Source organism: Pteronotus mesoamericanus, unplaced genomic scaffold, assembly GCF_021234165.1.
Source record: "Pteronotus mesoamericanus isolate MK-2021 breed Mesoamerican mustached bat unplaced genomic scaffold, CSHL_Meso_final scaffold_1066, whole genome shotgun sequence".
Lineage (NCBI taxonomy): Eukaryota > Metazoa > Chordata > Mammalia > Chiroptera > Mormoopidae > Pteronotus > Pteronotus mesoamericanus.
The window spans coordinates 426613-444540 of record NW_026555299.1 but is presented as its reverse complement, the minus strand read 5'-3'; the positions used below and the strand labels follow the sequence as shown (position 1 = coordinate 444540).

Genomic DNA, 17928 nt, shown 5'->3' with positions numbered 1-17928 from the left:
GGGGGCTGTTGGCTCCTGAGGAAGATAGATGCCTGCGCTAGAGGAGCTGTTAATAGCATTTACTCTGTTTTAATCCTTTTTTGTCCCATTCATATTTCAGTGCCTGAAACTTGGCAGGATGTCAGAAGCCACAGAACAAGCAGGGAAATGTTCCTTTGAACAGTCAGGGCCTAGTAAAATTGTTTTCCTGGTATTTAATTTGTTAAAACATGTGAGAGTGTAATATTCTCTCTTAGATCTCAAACAGACTGACGAAAGATCTTGCCAAAAAGGAACTTTCTGGAGCTTTTAATTATCTTTATTTTTAAAATGTGGCAGTGAAGTTATTTTGTCAGGCTCATCAAGTACTAACTATATAATGAGATATTCCTGGCATATTAAGTTTACTGAGTGGGGAAATGACTTGGACAGAGTTGGATGTCTGCAATCAAGTGTTGTCTATTTGATGTCAAACCTGTTGGGAATTTGGACCTTACGCTCTTTTATTTTTTATTTTATTTATTTTTTAATCCTCACCCTAAGATATGTTTTTATTGAGTTTGGGGAGGGGGGTGGGGAGAAACATTGATTAGTTGCCTCTTGTACGTGCCCCGACCGAGGATCGAACCTGCAACCTAGATCTTTTGCCCTGACTGGGGATCAAACCCACAACCTTTTGGTGTCTGGGATGACACTCCGACCCACTGAGCTGCTTGTCCGGAATTGAGACTTTAACTTCTCCTTGAGCCCCTCCTTTTGGTTAACAGGACCTGCCTGTTTCCTTGCATAGCTAATAAAAGGAATTTGGCGGATTCCAGTAAAATGCTGGGAGACCCCAATTTCTGTTGAGATCTGTCAAATGTGAGATTGTGTGGGCTGGTTTGTGATGTCTGCTGTGATGGATGTGTGTTGTGAAGTCTGTATGTGGCTGTTAAGAATGTGTTTGAGGGACAGAAGTTCTTGGTAGCAGAGGGACTCCCTAACTTGTAGATCCTGCATCAGACTGGGGGTCAACTTCAGGGTAACAAGAGGACAGACGCCCAAGAACATGTTGTCTTTGACTTCCTGGCCTTCCTCTTCTGAGTGCTGGCCTTCACCGGGCGGAGATGGGTCTTGTCTGGAGGGAGAGCCCTTCCTGCCACTTGGGTTCTTGCCCGGCCCGGGGGTGAGGGCTGGCTGAGGGGGGTCCACGCCATTGTGGGAGAGAAGGCTAAGAGCTACTTGAGGAGCATTTGGGGTTTGAGTCAGTTGTGTCTTTGAAAAAAATTTACCCATTTGGACTTGTCTGTGGAAGCAATTAGGGAGATCACAGGACCATTTCTGATCCTGATTCTGTACAGTGTCTATTCAGAGAAACAGAAAACAGTCAGCTGGAACAGGGGATTATTTGAGCACACACAGAGTCCTGTTGTCTCAGAGGCATGCCCTCAGACAATTTGCCTTTTAGTGAAGTTTAAGCCCATGAAAGGAAATAAAAAGTGTTTTATTAGATGGTAAGGAAAGATGGACTGGACTTATGAGACTTTGAGAATTTTAACTTTTTCTTTGTTAATGCAAACTTTGGAGGAGAGTGACTTCTTATATAATGCGATTTATTTGTACAATGCGGTAATTATTGTTAATAGTTAATAATTATCTTCAACTGGGTAAAATGCCTGTGTGTGTGTGTGTGTGTGTGTTGTGTATCTTTTGTTCAAAGTTACACAACTGCTGCTTCTGAAGATCAGTGTACCTTAGGGATGTGACCCGCTCCCATTAATTAAACATCCATTTTGCACAAGATCGTATGAAAGTCCTTGCTTGCCATTACCGCGGGGAGTCAGGTAGAATATGTGGACATTAAAGCTTCCAGAGACTTGGTGACTCACGCCGTGTCTTACACCTGGTGGTGGAGGGGAGACTCAAACCCAGGTTTGACATCGACCTCCATTCTTCTTCTGCAAAATGCTGACTCATTTGCTGTAGATCTGGCTGGAACGCAGCAGAGCTCATTGCTGTTTACAGAATATGTTTATAACCCTCATGTCTCTTACGTGTTGAATTTCATTTCCTGAAAGCACATAAGGAAAAGCAATGTGTTATTTGAACAGACGGTGCGGAGTGACGGAGTACTGGTCTTCTGACCTTGATATGAAAATGGTTCCAGTTCTCGGTTAGTGAGGAAAATCACTCTCAGCCCAAATTCCTACATAGGCCGATGGGATTACGTTCTAAGATTGGTTGGATTGCTGGATTTGTTGAAGGGAGAGCTAGAAGAAACTGCCAGAAATTTGCAATGCATCCGAGGAAAACACTCCCTTTGGCCCACCTTCTCCACCAGATAAGTCTGGTTTTAGCCCAGCTGGAACCCACTGGGCAAACTTAACCTGGAATCCAGAAGACCAGGCCCCTCCCCGTGTAAAGACCATTAAAGCTCATCCTCAGTTTATTCTGGGTTGAGCTTTCCTCAAACCAAACCAACGCCCAGCTCACCCCTGGAGTTGTCCAGAGCTTTCCTGGGAGCTTGAGGGTTGTGGCTACTTCAGACCAGCGGGACTTTCCGGGCTGCATCATCTTTTCTCACTGTCCCTTGAAAATATCTTAAGGCAGCAGTTCTCAAACTTTGGAGGGTATCTGAGTCACCTAGAGGGCTGCTCAAGTAGCCCCATCTGGTTGAAGTAGATCAGGGTTGGGCCTTTGTGTTTGAACATGTTTCGCAGATGCCTCTGATCGTTACCAAAGTGTGAGAACCACTTCCCGTGGGCGTTCTTGCCATTGTGCTTTTTTCTCACACTCTTTTGACTTGAATGTCCTCCTTTGTTCTTCCCTGATATCCAAATCAAATACAGCTCTCCCATCCAGACCTTGTCCCCACCCTCACCCTTTCAGTCCATGACACCGCCTGAGGTCCAGGCTTCCAGCCGTCACCCGTTCAGGCGCTGCGCTAGGTGAGAGTTATGCAGTCCCCACCTTCAAGGAGGTTGCAGCCGGTGAAGCGGGCAACAGTTCCAGTAACGAGGCGGCAGGAGTTGAGGCTAGAGGCTGAGCACAGCGCACAGGAAAGCTCAGGCTATGCTGAGGAATGGAGTTTCGCGAAGCTGTTGGGCAGAGGAGGGAGGGAGATAGCTCTCGCTTTCTAGGTAGCAGGACCAGCACCAGCCAGAGTAGGGGAGGACAGCACAGATCACTCAGGGAATTTGAGGTATGTTGATTATGTGGAAAAATGTGCCTGAATTGTGAGTTCTTCTTTTATGACTCACACTTTCCTTGGTAGCAGCATTGATTACATCTGCTGTTAAAAAAAAGCGTGCATGTTGAAAAGTTCAGAAGGAGACGTAAAGTGGTGAATATAACATGTTGATAACCTGACCAAATTAAATGGTTCCTAAGAGGAGAGAAAAACGGCAGTTGTTTCTTTCTTTGTCTCCCTTGCCAGCCTTTCAGCCGCTTGAGGCTCTGTGTCCCCGATGATCATGGGGCCTGCCATACACATTCAGTCCCTGAAAACATGGGTCAATGAATGAGTCCCAGCCCCAGGTGCCTGGGACAAATCACTTTACCTGTCTGGGCCACTGTCTCCTCAACTCTAAGCTGATGATCCCTAAGATTTTTAGGGATCTCCTCTGTGGCTGACCACATCTATCTGCACTGTTTGCTCGCAAGGCTCTGAAGTTGACACACATCTGTTCAGCTTCACCCACTAACAGCCAGGCCAGCTCTGTTCCAGGCCCCAGAGATCCAGTTCAAACCTGCCCATCACTCAGTGCCAAATGAGCACGTGACAAGGGAGGCCATGTGCTTGGCAAAGGTGTGATTCGTCTCAGGCTTTAAGAGACCACAGGTGTGCAGGGCGCCAGAGGATGCTGCCCTGAGAATGCCCCTCTGTGGCCAGAGTGCTTTGACTACCGGGTGCCATCCTCTGTCATCCTCTGACCCACGTGGCAAGCTATTTTATCTCACATACTCTGCATTCATTGAGAAAAATATTGCTTCCTCCCATGTCTTATTAGCCGAAGACTTCCATTTGAAAATTCAGGCTAGCGTCAGAGATGTTGTGATTTTAAACTGAGTTGACTGAAATCTAGCCAAAAGCAAATAAACAATGGCAGTCATGATGGTCATCTTTTCTCAAACATCTGCTTTTGTGCCAGACGTTATTTCATTTAACTGTCTCACGTGTTTTTGGAGGGAACTGTCATAATCCCTGTTTTCAGATGAGAAGGTTGAACTTTAGCTTCGTGCTCAAGCTAGTAATTGTCAGAACCCGGACACAGAACCACAGGCTCAGGCTCTGGCCTGCTGCTGGTCGGTGCCTGCGGCTCTGTCCCGGGTAAACGTGTGATTTAAGGCCGTGGTCAGCAAACTACGGTCCTGAGGGCCAAATCCAGCCACTGCTTGTTTTTGGGTGGCCTGTAAGCTAAGAGTATTTTTATTTTTATTTTTTTACATTTTTAAATGGTTGGAAAAAAATCAAGGGAAGGATATATTTTATGACAGTTGAAAATGAAATACACATTTCACGCTTATAAATAAAGTTTTATTGGAACACAGCCACGGTCATTAGTTTACGCATTATCTGTGGCTGATTTCACATTCCAACAGCAGAGTTGTATGACCTGCCAAGCCTAAAATATATACTGTCTGGCTTTTTATGGAAATAATTGGCCAACATCTGATTTAGGGCATTCTTTAGGATTTATGAGATGTTGAAAATCACCTGTTGTCTCCCAGCACTGTCTTCACCCAGGCTCTGCCGAACCAGCTCTCCATTAATCCAGTATTTTATGACTCTTGAGTCTTCTTTTCATTGCTTGGATATAAAATAAAAGTGTTTACTTTGTGGCATCACTGGCTTGATAGCACCTGTCCCAGGTGATTTGCCAAGGTGCCATTTTATCAAAGATGTCTCTTAGCGAGGATGATGACAGGGCTTTGCCTGGGAGCTTTTTTTTTCCTTTTTTCCTTGTTTTGGTGGTTGTATTTAGTTCATTGTTAAAAGCTGAGTGGAGAACAGTTGAGGTTTCTTGTGTTGTCTGGATATTTCAGGGAGACACTTTTTAATTGGAAGGGGATACTGCAGGCAGAACAACCTGTCTGAGAACTGGCCTGGCACACACGCTGTGATGCCCGAGCCCACCGCGAGACTGTCCTGCCACGTGGGGAGGAGGGGGTCTGGGCCCTGTTCTCCAGTTACGTTGGGTAGACCCGCTGGCAGTGTGGGCAGTGGGGTTGATGGCGGGTTTGCAGAGAGAGTCGTGGTCCTCGGGCCGATGCGGGATGGCCTGGGTGCAGTTCTGGCCGTGTTGGGCCACAGGAGACAAGAAGGCAGCATCTGAGAATTTTAGCCCACATTCTTCTGTGTCAGTAGAAACACCTTCTGGTTCAGCTTTTTCTTAGTCTTGTTGCGAGACAGCTCACACCTCCCTGTGCTTCACCTCTTGGGGCCTCTTGTCCCAGCTCCTGCTAATGGTAATAATTGTAATAACAGCTATTATTTGTGGTGCACTCAGTGTGTGATACGTTCTTCACATGGATTATATCATTGAAAACTTGTCACAACATTCCTATGAGTAAATACTGTTTATACCTTTTTTTGTTATGAAAATTCTTAAACACAGGGCCTTCCTCCCCATCCCCCCTCCGTGTACTCATCTTACCAATACTTACTAGTAGTTCACCCCACCCTTGCTCAGGCAGGTGCTGTTATTGTTGTTGCTGAAAGAGGATAGGAGCTTGTCAGCTTCACGCAGCTGCACCTACTATGGGCTGCTTAATCCCTCCCTCAAGTCTACAGAGTAGATGGTAACTTACAGGTGACAGATCTCAAGGAGTGAGGTCACTGGCCCTGACTCCTTACTCTGATGAGTGGCGAGGCCAGGATTCAGAGCCAGCCCTGACTCAAGTCCTGCTGACGTTCTACCCCACCGTGTTTGTCCTCCTCAGCGCTGTGGGGACTGTGCCTGTCTCCGTCTCCAAAGCCTTGGAAGAGCACAGGGTCACTTCAGGTTGGTTCTGTGAGGGCGTGGAGAGCATCTGGGCCTTTTGAAATCCCCACCGGCCCTTGTGGCCTCTGAGACAGGATCTGCCCTTGGCTTTTTGGCCACAGTGAATAGATGGTGAGAGACTCCTTAGCTTTTTGTAGGCAGTTGAAGGCAGAGCTCGAAAAGCTGGAACCTGGAGCCCTGATGTTCCATCTTCCTCCGGGAGGAAGTGGGAGAGGGCTGTGGGACACCGGGGAGTCAGGAAAGCTGGGATTCTCGATCCTCCAGCTAGACGGGGTGGGCGCGGGGGTGGGGAGTGTTCCAGGAAGAGCAGCCCTGAACACAGCAAGCACTTGCCGCAATTTGCCATCATTTGCTGTGTATGATGTGCTCCTATGTATAATGTGCACCCACCGTTTAGGGCTACCCATGTATAATGCGCATCCTTATTTTTCCCTCAAAAATTTGGGCAAAAAAATGCTCATTACACATGGCAAAATATGGTAGTAAGTGGTGGTTATTAGCCGTCTTTAATCATACTCTGAGGTGGATGGGCAGTGTAGGAGGGAATTGGTGGGACTTACAGAGTTGTTTTATTATTCGAGTTCAAGAAGAGGAAGTAAAAGCCTTCAACCAGAGCATCAGAACTCTCAACCCCATTTTTTACTCTTTTTTGGGGTGTTGGTGAGGGCATGGGGGGCAGGTCAGAGGGTGAGCAGAGAATTTAGGGGCAGGCAGAATGATGCGTTCCACGTTCACATCATGTACACTGTTCACGGTTAACATTGGTCAGAGAGGTCTTCCTCAGAGAGAAAGTTAGGAAGTAAACAATTTGGTAATAATTGCAAGCCGTGAACTTCGATTGCTGGGTACTTCAATCAAAGGGCAGCACCTCAAATGTCTTAGGAGGACTTGGCAACATAAATAAGTGGAACGGGCCAAAGAGCGAAAAGCCGCGCCACCTCTCAGTCTTTCATGTGCTCCCATTTTTGAGAGAGAAAGTGAACAATGATGGTGCCATTTTGCCCGCTGCCACTTGGTCGCATGATGGACACGACAATTCCAGGAGGGGTGGAGAACGCCAGGCACTTCCCCGACCACAAGGGGGTGTCAACACTCAGACACAGTCAATTGCTCGAATGTGGCCAGATGAGAAAGCCAGAGCTCTTCACCTATTTTTTTATTGAAAAACTAAAAATCAGGATTTTTGAAATGCTCCAGTCTCCTAATTTTTAAGTACTTCCTCAAGATTTTACGAAATGCTGTGGCAAAATACCACATTTTACACCTTAATTACATAAAATTTTTATCTGCCAATTTTACCTCAGAAAAGTTGGAAAAAACCACAATGGGGAAAAACAGTTTAGTGTTCTAATGGAGGTAAATTAAAAAGAAAGCTGGGTAAAATAAAACATGTCATTGGGCTAGATTTGGACAAAGGAGCTCCAATATAGGACCTCCAAAATTTATTATGTGGAGAAAGGGCTCAGGCAGGGCCTGGGGCTGCCAACTCAGACCCGCTCTTGAGCCGAGGCAACAGGCACGGTGCAGGGATGTGGGGTAGATTCAGTGCCGGGGGTCGGGGTCCAGCTGCTGAACTCCCCTGGGACTTGCTTTTCTTCCTTCAGGAAGTCAAAGGGTTTTCAAACGGCATTCCTTACGTGTGTCAGGGGTGCTATAAGTGTTTGCTTTGAAAATATGCCTCTTCCTTTCCGTTTGGCTGTGTTTAAAATGGTAATGAAATTGTAATGAAAACTCTGGTCCCAATGTGTTACACCAACTTTTAATACCTTGGAGAACACCAGTGTCTTAACTTGGTTATGTATTGATTATATTCAAAATGAGACTAAAGTTTCTTGAACTCTAAAATACATATAAAATGAAAAAACTTGCTTTTATTCAAATATACATATACACACATATATATTTACACATATACAGGCATGTATGACATGTGGAAATCTATACATATAGTTCTTCATGAGATTCATTTTGAAAAAATAGTTCCGCTGCTAAAAATACCCGTGGAAACTTCTGGCCTGGGATTCCAAGGTCACCCTCAGCTCTGAAATTCAAGTTCACATAGACAGTCTCCCCAAAATAGCCCCTCTTGTTACTTTTTCCTCTGTGTGTTGAAAGAGTTCATCATGCCTCCAAATTTCCCAAGAGGGAAGAGATGAGCCAGCTGGTGGTTTTCAGGGTGCTTGGTACTCACCCCTTCGATCGAACTGGCTTTTTGAGGACCCAGAATTATGGATTACGCCCACCCTTCTCCCGCAATTCCTTCCGATGGCAGCCTCCTGTTGAGTCATTTATTGGCCTACAAGGCAGAGTAAGCCAGCCCGTTTCCCCCGTTCTTTGCCCAATGTCTTGTGCTGCGGGTGCCTTGCTGTGCTGCCTGCTGGCCTTCCTGTCCCAGGTTTTTGGGTGCAAATGGGTGCCAGGTGCTCTTGCCACCATGCAATATCACAATTGCCTTCTGGGAAGTTTCCCATAATGGCGTTTATTGTTGGACTTTCGGGTTCAGTGGGATAGCCTATCCCATCCCATCTGCCATTGTCATGATCAAGGATTTACCTCTCAGGGGCCAGTTCCATAGGGAGCTGTTGGGAAATTTCACAGGGGAGATAAATGAGAGCTCGGAAGAATGACGGCCTTTCAAAATGGATATCTCCGCATGTTCCAAATCCCATAAAATGCTACTTGATTTTAAAAATTGCTTGAAGCGGTTCACATTTTGGTTAATTACATCAGTGGGTAAAAATAACTATTGTCATATGGTGTGTGGGCTTGGTTTTAGAAGGATAAAGAGTCTATTGTTACCCATTGTGGTATTCAGTCACTTATTACCCATCCCTAAAAACGGAACATGTATGACAGAACACCCGACGTTTGTCGCTTGCTAAAATCTGTGAATTTAGCCTCATGCTGCTCTGTTTGGGAGCAGTACAGAAGCCTTTTTAATTCATTCAATTTAAGTGGGTTGATAGAACCGTCCCCAAGGCCCATGCCAGGTGAGAGTTCGTGACAGGCAGCCCTGAAGTTGCCTTTGGGTTCCATGGTCTTGGTTGAGATTTGTCCAGGGGCGAACCGAGCTTCAGAGTCAGGGAGACCTGGGCTGGAATGTTAGTTAGACTTTACTAGTTGTAAGAGCATGGGTCAGGAACTTAACTTTTCTGGGGCTTAGTTTCTTTATCTGTAAAACGGGATAAACACCGTTCCTGCCTCCTGGGATTGTTGGTCTTAAATGAGATAACAGCTGTAGTGCAGTGATGGGCCAATAGTCAGGGCTTAATTAATATTATAAGGTAGAACCAACCATCATTATATTCCCACATGGGATTGCTCTTCAGGTGCCATTTTCTACCATCCTTCTCCGGGATGTTACCTTCAAGCCACCTGAACCCCTCCCTCCCTCCCTCCCTCCCTCCCTCCCTCCCTCCTGGTCCCCCAAGCTCACCAGCTCCGTGGGCACCCCTGCCTATCTATTCAGGCTGGGTGGCTCCTGGGGGGCTGTCCACATTGCGTGGTCAAGCTCTTCGCTGTGAGCTCTTGGTGAGTCAGAAACACTGTAAGTGCCCTGGGTACACTTGGCACCTACCCCAGGGCCTGGTGCAAGGCAGGGCCACAGGAAAAGGCACGAGGGGTGTGGACGGAAAGGAGCTCAGAGCCTGGAGAGCCCCTGGGCTCTGCCGGAGCAGTTGCAGAAGGTCATCGGAGGAGCCAAGCGTGACAGCTTTGGAGGTTTGTTGCAGCAGGAAGAGGGCTGTTAGGCTGGGAATATAGGAACCTTGTCTTGTTTGAGCCTCAGGAGAACTCAGGTGTGGGATCTGTATTGCGTGTATCCTTTGGTTATTTTATAATTGATGAAACAGGTGGCTTGGTGAGACTCTCAAGTCCCAGAGCCCACAGGTGTCAGGGGAAGTTGAACCTAAAGTTCTTGATCACTGTGTTGGGCTGTGCCTACCAGATTCGTAGGCCCTCAGCGGTGGCGTGACTGACAGGAGCTCTGGGCCCTGGATGTTCCCTGGGGCCCCGCCCACCCATCTCTACCATGTTGTGTCCAAGGGAGGAGCCATTTGTGCGCCAGTGGGTGCCCTTGGCCTCTTGCTTTCCATTCAGACAGCCCAGCAGGAGCCCCCAGCTGGAGAGGGGGTAGAAGCAGCCCTTTAGCCTGTGTCCTTGTCCTTTCTCACTGCTGCTACCTTAGGATTCTTGCCATCTCTTACTGGCTTCCCTTACCCCACCCATGCCTTGGACACAGACCCTTTTAAACTCTCCTCACTTATCCTGGTCGAGTGTGTCTATCACTGTCCCTGTCAGGATCTTGACAAACACTGACAAGTTTTAGAAAGTCTCATCTAGCCCTTTCCTTTAGTTTTCACTGTTCACTGAAGGGAGAACCTAGAAGGAGGAGCCAGGTATGTGGATGAAGGAGTAGCACCTGGCTCTCACCTTGGCTGTTCACAAAGGACCTTAGTTGAGGTTTTGGCCTTTTAGATTCCAAGTGAGGGGTTTTAGATGGAGTCACAGCGATACTCTGCCAGGATTGGAACGAAAATATAGTGCAGCAGATAGAACCCTGTTGTGGCGCTTCTTCGTTTTGTGTGTGTACATGGGTGCGCTGAGAGTTTCAAAAAACAAAAATGGAAATGACGTGAGTCTGTATCAGCCCTGGGATGCGGCTGAATTCTGTCATTTAGGGCTGCAGGTTATGAGGAGTTGGTTTCAGGTAGCCATAGTACATAAGGGGGAAGTCCAGGTGTGTTGGGCAAGGAAGCATGTTCAGATCATGGCCACTGAGTGTACCCATGAAGGATGAATGAAAGAGGGGTCAGAAGTTACTCCGATGTTATAGACCAGGAGGCAGATTTAATGGGGCAGTCACACAGGGACTCAGAGAGAGGGAAAGAGATTATGTATGCGTCCATTTTGGTGTGTATACAGGAGTAATGTTTATATGCATAGGAACTGGGGAGAAGTTAGAAGTTTTAGGTAAATGCAGCTAGAGAGATCCCTGTAACTAGGTGTTGCCTAGGAAGAATCCAGTGTTCAGAGTGGATCCCTGATGTGATAGCTGTGGCTTTGGCCCAACTGGGGTGGCATCGAGGGCATTGTTAATAGTTTTGTTTGCTTCAGTGCCTGGTTTTGGGAACTGGTAGTGGTTCCCTTGGGGAGAGAGAGCTTTGGCTCATCAGCATAAGTGAAGGAGGTTGTGAAACAAGAACATGTCTGTGGGGAGGGGAGCTGTGGACAGGCTGGAAGACTCAATAGCAGTGGTCAGTCCTTCACGAAGGAGGAGGGAGAAGACTCTGCTGTGTAGTGTTGGGTGTTCTTGGGCATAGTTGATGCCCGGCCATCTGGTTGACCAATGGGTTTCTACTGTACCTGGGGTGTATAGGTAACCGGAAGTCCTCAGCAGAACTGAGAAACAGCTTCATACTTTTTTTCTCATAGGTCTGTATGTCCTCCTGTTAAGTTAGGGACCTTAATCTCTCTCTTTTATCTCAGTATTTGCTCCTTTTACTCAGCTGTGGGGGACTTCATCAGCCTTGGATCATGTGTGCAGGGGACTTTGCAGAGGAGTGGTGGGAAGGGAGATGAACGATGAGTATTCCATCCAGGTCAGGTCGGCATCTCAGGAGAGGAGGGGTTGGGGAAGCCTGGCTAGAGGGGTTGAGGTCCAGGCACGCAGAGGTGAAGACCTGGGTTCTGGTTTTGGTGCTACTTTACCAGCTGTGTGTCTGTGGGTAAGTCACCTGCTGTCTCCAGGGCCTCAGTGCCAACCCCAGTAACTGAGTTGTTGCTCAATTATTTAAATACTTTAGAGAGTATGAGTTTCAGATTGCTCATTGGTTTTGTGACTAGGGTCTGAGCCTTGGTGTTGTCATTGGAAAAATGAGGGTGAAAGTACCTTGTAGAGTTGCTGTGAAGATTGAAAGGCGATGATGATAGCAATAGCAGCTTCACAGATCCTTTAACGGCATCCTCACTGCAACAAGGCAGCTGTGATTATCATCCCTGTTTCTAGATATAGACATTGAGGAACAGAGAGGTTATGCTACCTGGCCAAAGACACACAGCCAGTAAATGCTGGCACTGAACGATATCCCCCGGGTGGTCTGATTCCAGATCCCCTGCTCCTAACCATGATTCCATGACCCTGTGCTCAGTCAAGAGATGTAGGAAGCCTTGTTCCGTGCCTGGTGCACAGTGGGCACTTAATAAACTAGGGTTCTTTCCTTTTTAGCCCCAGGATGCATGTGGAAGTGGAGGTCCCACAGTGCTCTTGGTCAGGCTGTTTTGCCCGGTCCATGCTTTCTAATTCCCAGTTCAGAGTGGTTCATTCCCCCTTCTCTGACCAAATCCAACTTTCAAAATCTCCCTATTTATCATCTGCCTTTCCCTCTACCCCCTCCACCTCCTCCTTCAGGAAGCTTCTTTCCCTCCTCTTTCCCAGTGGCTGAGCTTGATTCTACACAGTCACCCACCTACTATCTTTGTTTAAAAAAATTGAGGTGAAATTCACATACTAAGAAATTAACATTTTAAAGCATGCAATTCAGTGGCATTTAGGACATTCAGGAGGTTGTGCCAACACCACTTCTACCTAGCTCCAAACATTTGCATTACCCCAAAGTTTCCCCAGCACCCATTGGCAATCCCTCTCTCTTCCTCCTCCTCCTAGCCCGGTACCCCTAGTCTGCTTTCTGTTTCTAGGGATTTCCCAGTTCTGGACATTTCATATAAGGGGAATCACAAAATGTGGGGCTTCTGTGTTTGGCTTCTTTCATTTGGTATAATGTTTTTAAGGTTCATCCACATTGCAGCATATATCACAATTGCATTCCTTTTTTGGACTAAGTATTGTGTCAGTGTGCCACATTTTGTTTTTCCATTCATTTGTCGACGGACAGTTGGGTTATTTCCACCCTTTGCTGTGAGTAGCGCTGCTCCGACGCCCTCAGTCTTCCATGCGGGCAGTGCCCACTGACGCAGTTTGGGTCCCAGGGCTGTGACTTCCGTTGTTCCGGAGTCCCAGCTGCAGGAGGGCTCCTTTGTAACCCTCCCTCCATGGGTCTGCTGACGACCTCGGGAGAGGGCGGGGAGGGGAGGGAGCCTCAGATGGAGAAGGGAAAGGACCCTGGAGCCCGCCCGTGTCCTGGCCCTGGGCTTGGCTCTGCATACTCCATCTGGGTTAATTTCTGCCCAGAGGGACGTGGAAAGTGGAAAGTGCTGGTTTTATCTCCGCCCAAAGCAGCTCTTGCAGCAGCTCTTTCCACCTCTGCCTCCTGGCCCCGGGGCAGGTTTGTATAGCATAGCCCAGGAGCTCTGTGACCTCAGGTTGTGTCCTCTGAGCCTCAGTATCCTCCTCTGGAAAATGGGGGGGGGGGATTATCACCCCCATTTTCCCGAGGCGCTGTGGGGATTCGATGAGATGCAGCTTGCGCGAGGCTTGATTCCTCCCCTGCCAGGATTTGGAGCTGCTGGGTGAGGGACTGTTACGGGAGGTCACAGGGCCTTTCAAGCTTGGAATGAGTTTGGTGGAATCCTTTTTAAAAAAATAATTTTATTGATTATGCTATTACAGTTGTCCCAATTTTTCCCCCTTTGCACTCCTCTGCCTGGTACCCCGCTTCCCTCCAGGAACATCGCCCCACCCCCTGCCTTAGTTCGTGTCCATGGGTCATGCATATAAGTTCTTTGGCTTCTCATTTCCTATGCTATTCTTAACATCCCTGTCTATTTAAAAAAATGATTTTATTTATTTTTAGAGAGAGGGGAAGGGAGAGAGAAAGAGAGGGAGAGAAACATTGATATGTGGTTGCCTCTCATACACCCCGAGCTGGGGACCCCACCTGCAGCCCAGGCATGTGCCCTGACTGGGAATCGAACCGGTGACTGGTTCGCAGGCTGGAGCTCAGTCCACTGAGCCACACCAGCCAGGGCCCCCTGTCTATTTTGTACCTACCAATCATGCTTATTAACCCTTGCTTTCTCCCTTCCCCCTCCCAGCTGATGACCCTCCAAATGTTCTCCATATCTTTGATTCTGTTCCTGTTCTGGTTGTTTGCTTAGTTTGTTTTTTTTTTAGATTCAGTTGTTGATAGCTGTGCACTTTTTGCCATTTTAATGTTCATAGTTTTGAACTCTCTTTTTCTTAAATGTTAAAGAGGCTTATTTAAGAAAAAGGAATCCTTTTTGATTAACAACCACTGGGGCCTTTTTGGGTCCTCTTAGAAGGGGAAGGACTAAAGTTATTTTCATCATCATGTTTAGCTGTCACTTCTGGAAACTTGTCCCCAGCTTCCTTTTTTTGCAGTTAACTTTGGTGCTTAGTGTATGAATCTGTGGAAATGGGTTTCTTTCCGTTTCATCCCCAGGCGCAATGAGGCTTCAAGCTAATTTTAGAAAGACGAGCTTTGTGTTGATTGTATTCTTTTAAAAAATATTTATGACAGTGTCCGCCATGCGGGGCATCTTGAGGGGTGTTGTTTGCAACGGTCTTTTTCTGTGCTCACTGGAAGAGTTTGGGGCCTGGCTGATGTGGACTTACATGCTGGCTTTGCCTCTCACTGACCAGCCCTGTGACACTGGATGACAGATCATTGGCCTTTCACTTTCTTCATCTGGAAAATGTGAAAATTAGTTGCCTTGCTTTGCTATTGTTACAGTGTCAACTAGTGATCTGTTGGTTGCAAATAATAGACAACCCAAACAAGAGTCATTAAATAATAAGGGGTGTTGCACGTCCCTGGCCAAGAAGTCTGGAGGTAGAAAGGATCCTAGGATTGGTTGAGTTAGTAGCTCAAGGAGCCAGGTGTTTTCCCTCTTTCTCCTCATCTGCCATCTTCAACAGGTGGGTGATTTCTCCCCTCCTTGTCACACAGTGGCTGCAGCTGCTCCAGGCATCACAGGCAGACCTGATGAGTCCAGCAAAGCAGGATGATATGTCCTTCTTTTTTTATCAGGGAGGAAGTTCTTCCCCAGGAGCCCCCTCGCAGACTTCTCTTAGGTCCCCTTGTCCCATGTCAGCCTGAGGCCAGGATTAAAGTCTTGATGCTCTATTTGGGAAATCAGGCCCACATAGGTGACGATGAGGAGAAACAAGGGGGAGTAAGGCCAGGAAAGATGGGGAACCTTGTGGTGCAGTGTTATCTGACCGGCCATTGTTTCACTGTGAGCCTCTGAGAGGCTGGTGTGTTTGCCTGGCACCTACAGCCTTGTTTGGGAGGGTCGCCAGGAGAACCCGTACTCAAATTTGTCAAAAGGAAAAACAAAACCCCAAAACAATACACACACTCTTACTTTGTTTGCTGGACTTTCTGGAGGGTAGAGAGAAGAAAGGAACCCTGATAATATTGTTTACAATTAATTTTTAAGCCTTCTCTAAGTCCCAATAGATTTCTCCAGCCACTCTGTGGTTAGGAGGTATCATAGCTAGTGATTAAGGACCCAGGCTCTGGAGACAAATGGCCTGGATTCAGGTCCAGGCCCTGCAGCCCACGGGCCCACCAGGGACCTGTGCCTACCTTTCAGGGCCCGTTGGAGGATTAAGTGAATTAATATCTGTAAGTATAATGCTTGGAATGGTGCCTGGCAGAGTCAGCACTGTGCATATTAAGTATAATTCATGGAGAATACAGAGGCCAAGCTGTGATTTTAATCTCTGGAAACTTGCCTTTTGCCCTGATAGTGATCCTTACACTTGCATCTTGAGAATGCAGAGCTCTTTGACACAGTCTAGGACAGTAAAGGACACAGATGGAAACGCGCAGCCACTCTTTGACTTCATGTGCGCCCTGCTGTGACTTCCCTCAGTGAATGGGACCTACCCCAGGGTTCCCTCCATCTGTCCTGCTGTGGTTTGGTTCCCCTGCCCTCCTTCCTCTCTCCCTCTGCCGTGAGCCCCTGCTTTAGCTCCAGACCAAGAGTGCTTGTTCAGTGGCTTGTCAGGGCTGTCTACCCTGAATTACTTACTTACAAACCCTCCCTATCTGTAAAAAGTTTGAGGGCAGGCCCAGAGCTTGAATGTTTTCCGGCAGTGTTTTGGTGGATTCCTGTGCGTAGATGCACATACAAACAGGTAACAGTGCAAAGGGCGGGGACATGCCATCCTTGAGTTGTGAAGTGAGTTTAGGCAGAGGAGCTTTCTGTTGATTGTATTCTTTCTAAAAGTGTTATGAAGTGTCTACCGTATCGGTATCTTGTGGGGTTTTGTCCACAAAGCATTAATGGTTTCCAAGTACTGCCCACCCCATCCCCTCTGCCCCACTTGCTGCCCTGAGCTACTTGTCTAGTAACCAACTCATTGTTTTTGTCCCTCTCCCTTGTGACCCATCCTGGACGACGTAGACTGACGCATGGCATGGATTGAGGGGGCTGGGGCTGAAGGCAGGGAGATGAGCTGAGGGAGTTTAGGTCTGAGATGATGAGGGCATGAGGGTGGAGTGGGCGGTGGGGCTGGAAGTATGAGAGGGGGGCGGGTGGGGTAGGAGAATCAGCGGGACTTGGCCCCCACTGTGGGGAGTGAGGAGAGAGAGGAGGAATACTGGGTTTCTTCAAGGACTGGTACCTGAGCCCCCTGGGAGACGGGGTGGGGAACAGGCCTTCCCTTCTGTCTCCCTAACCCATGAGATGGGAACAGGTTGTTGTCTTTGTCCTCCACTCAAGAGTTGCAAAGGGTGGGGCGAGGGGAAGAGATGCTGGGCTGGAGGATCAGGCTCCCGGACCCAGCCAGCCTTGGCCTTGCCGTGGAACTTTGGCGCTAGTTTTTTCCCATCTCTGGACCTCAGGGATTGCCTCCCCTCCAAAATAAGGGGCCCATTCTTTCCTTCAGTGGCAGTGATTGAGTGCCTACTGTGTGCACCGTCCTTGGCACAGGGCACAGACGAGATTTCTGTTCTGGTGGCGCATACACTTTAGTTGGAGGAGGCGACAACAGTGGCAGTAAATGCTGAGGAGGAAGCACACCAGTGACGTGATGGAGAGTGAGGGGCACCAAGTTCCACGGGTGGGTGGGAGAAGGACTCTCTGAAGAGGTGGCACTTCAGGCCGTGCCAAGGGAAACTCTGGGGCAGAGTGTTTCAGAGAAGGCAATACATCCATGAAGCCTTTAAGGGGGAAACCAGTTTCAACAACATTGCTAAGTGCGTGATGGGGTGAGGAGATCTGAGGGGCCACAGGCGATGGCTCAGAGTTTGAATTTTATTCTAAGTGTGATGAGAGGTTGGAGTACAATTTTTTCCCACTAGGGCCCCTTTCAATTATTTTCCTGTTCACGAGGACCGAACTTTGAAAAATCCTGCTAACCAAAAAAAAAAAAAAAAAAAAAAAAAAAGACATGCTTACTAAACAGTAGAATGTACAACTTAGGCTTTTAAAGCATGGGGAAATAATTTATGGATTGCGATGAATATCTTTGAGGACCCCCAGGGACCAAAAGATGGCAGATGGAGACACTATCAACTAAAAAATCTTTAAGGTCCTTCTGTTTCAAACAGTTATTCTTTCCAAAGCTGCAGGCCATAGGATTAAAAAAGAAAAAAAAAAAAAAAAAGAAAGAAAGAAAGAAAGGAAAAAAAAAGACCACTGCCACCTACTGGTATAAGGAAGAAGGTGAATGTTTGCACAATGAAAATCCTGAGGCCAGTAGGTTTCTTCTGTCCCACATCTGGCTTTACCCTGTGCAGTCAAGACCTGGAAATGGCTCTTGGGAAGGCTGACATGGTCCTGCCTTCCTTTTTTTCTGGCCAGAGAATCTGGACTTTGTTTCAGGGTCCTTCTATGTGAATTTAAGATGCAGTGTCAGGAAGGAGTGTTTGATGTATCTGCGAGGACAAACACTGGCAAGCCAACAGCCGGGCAGCCTCCATACAGCCGAGTGAAGCCATTGTTTGTAATTGACCCCTGGTTACACCGAGTTCCCGCATTGCATCCCCACACCCTAACCTTGGCTTGCAGGCCTTTGCTTAATGGGTTTCTCAGC

At 47.5% G+C, this 17928-nt stretch overlaps 1 protein-coding gene across 1 annotated transcript in view; it reads left to right on the top strand.

The window, feature by feature from the left end:
- The window catches only part of PTPRJ (protein tyrosine phosphatase receptor type J), a 147020-nt gene that overhangs the window by 88025 nt on the left and 41067 nt on the right, over positions 1–17928 (top strand). The gene's annotated exons all lie outside the window — the stretch shown is intronic.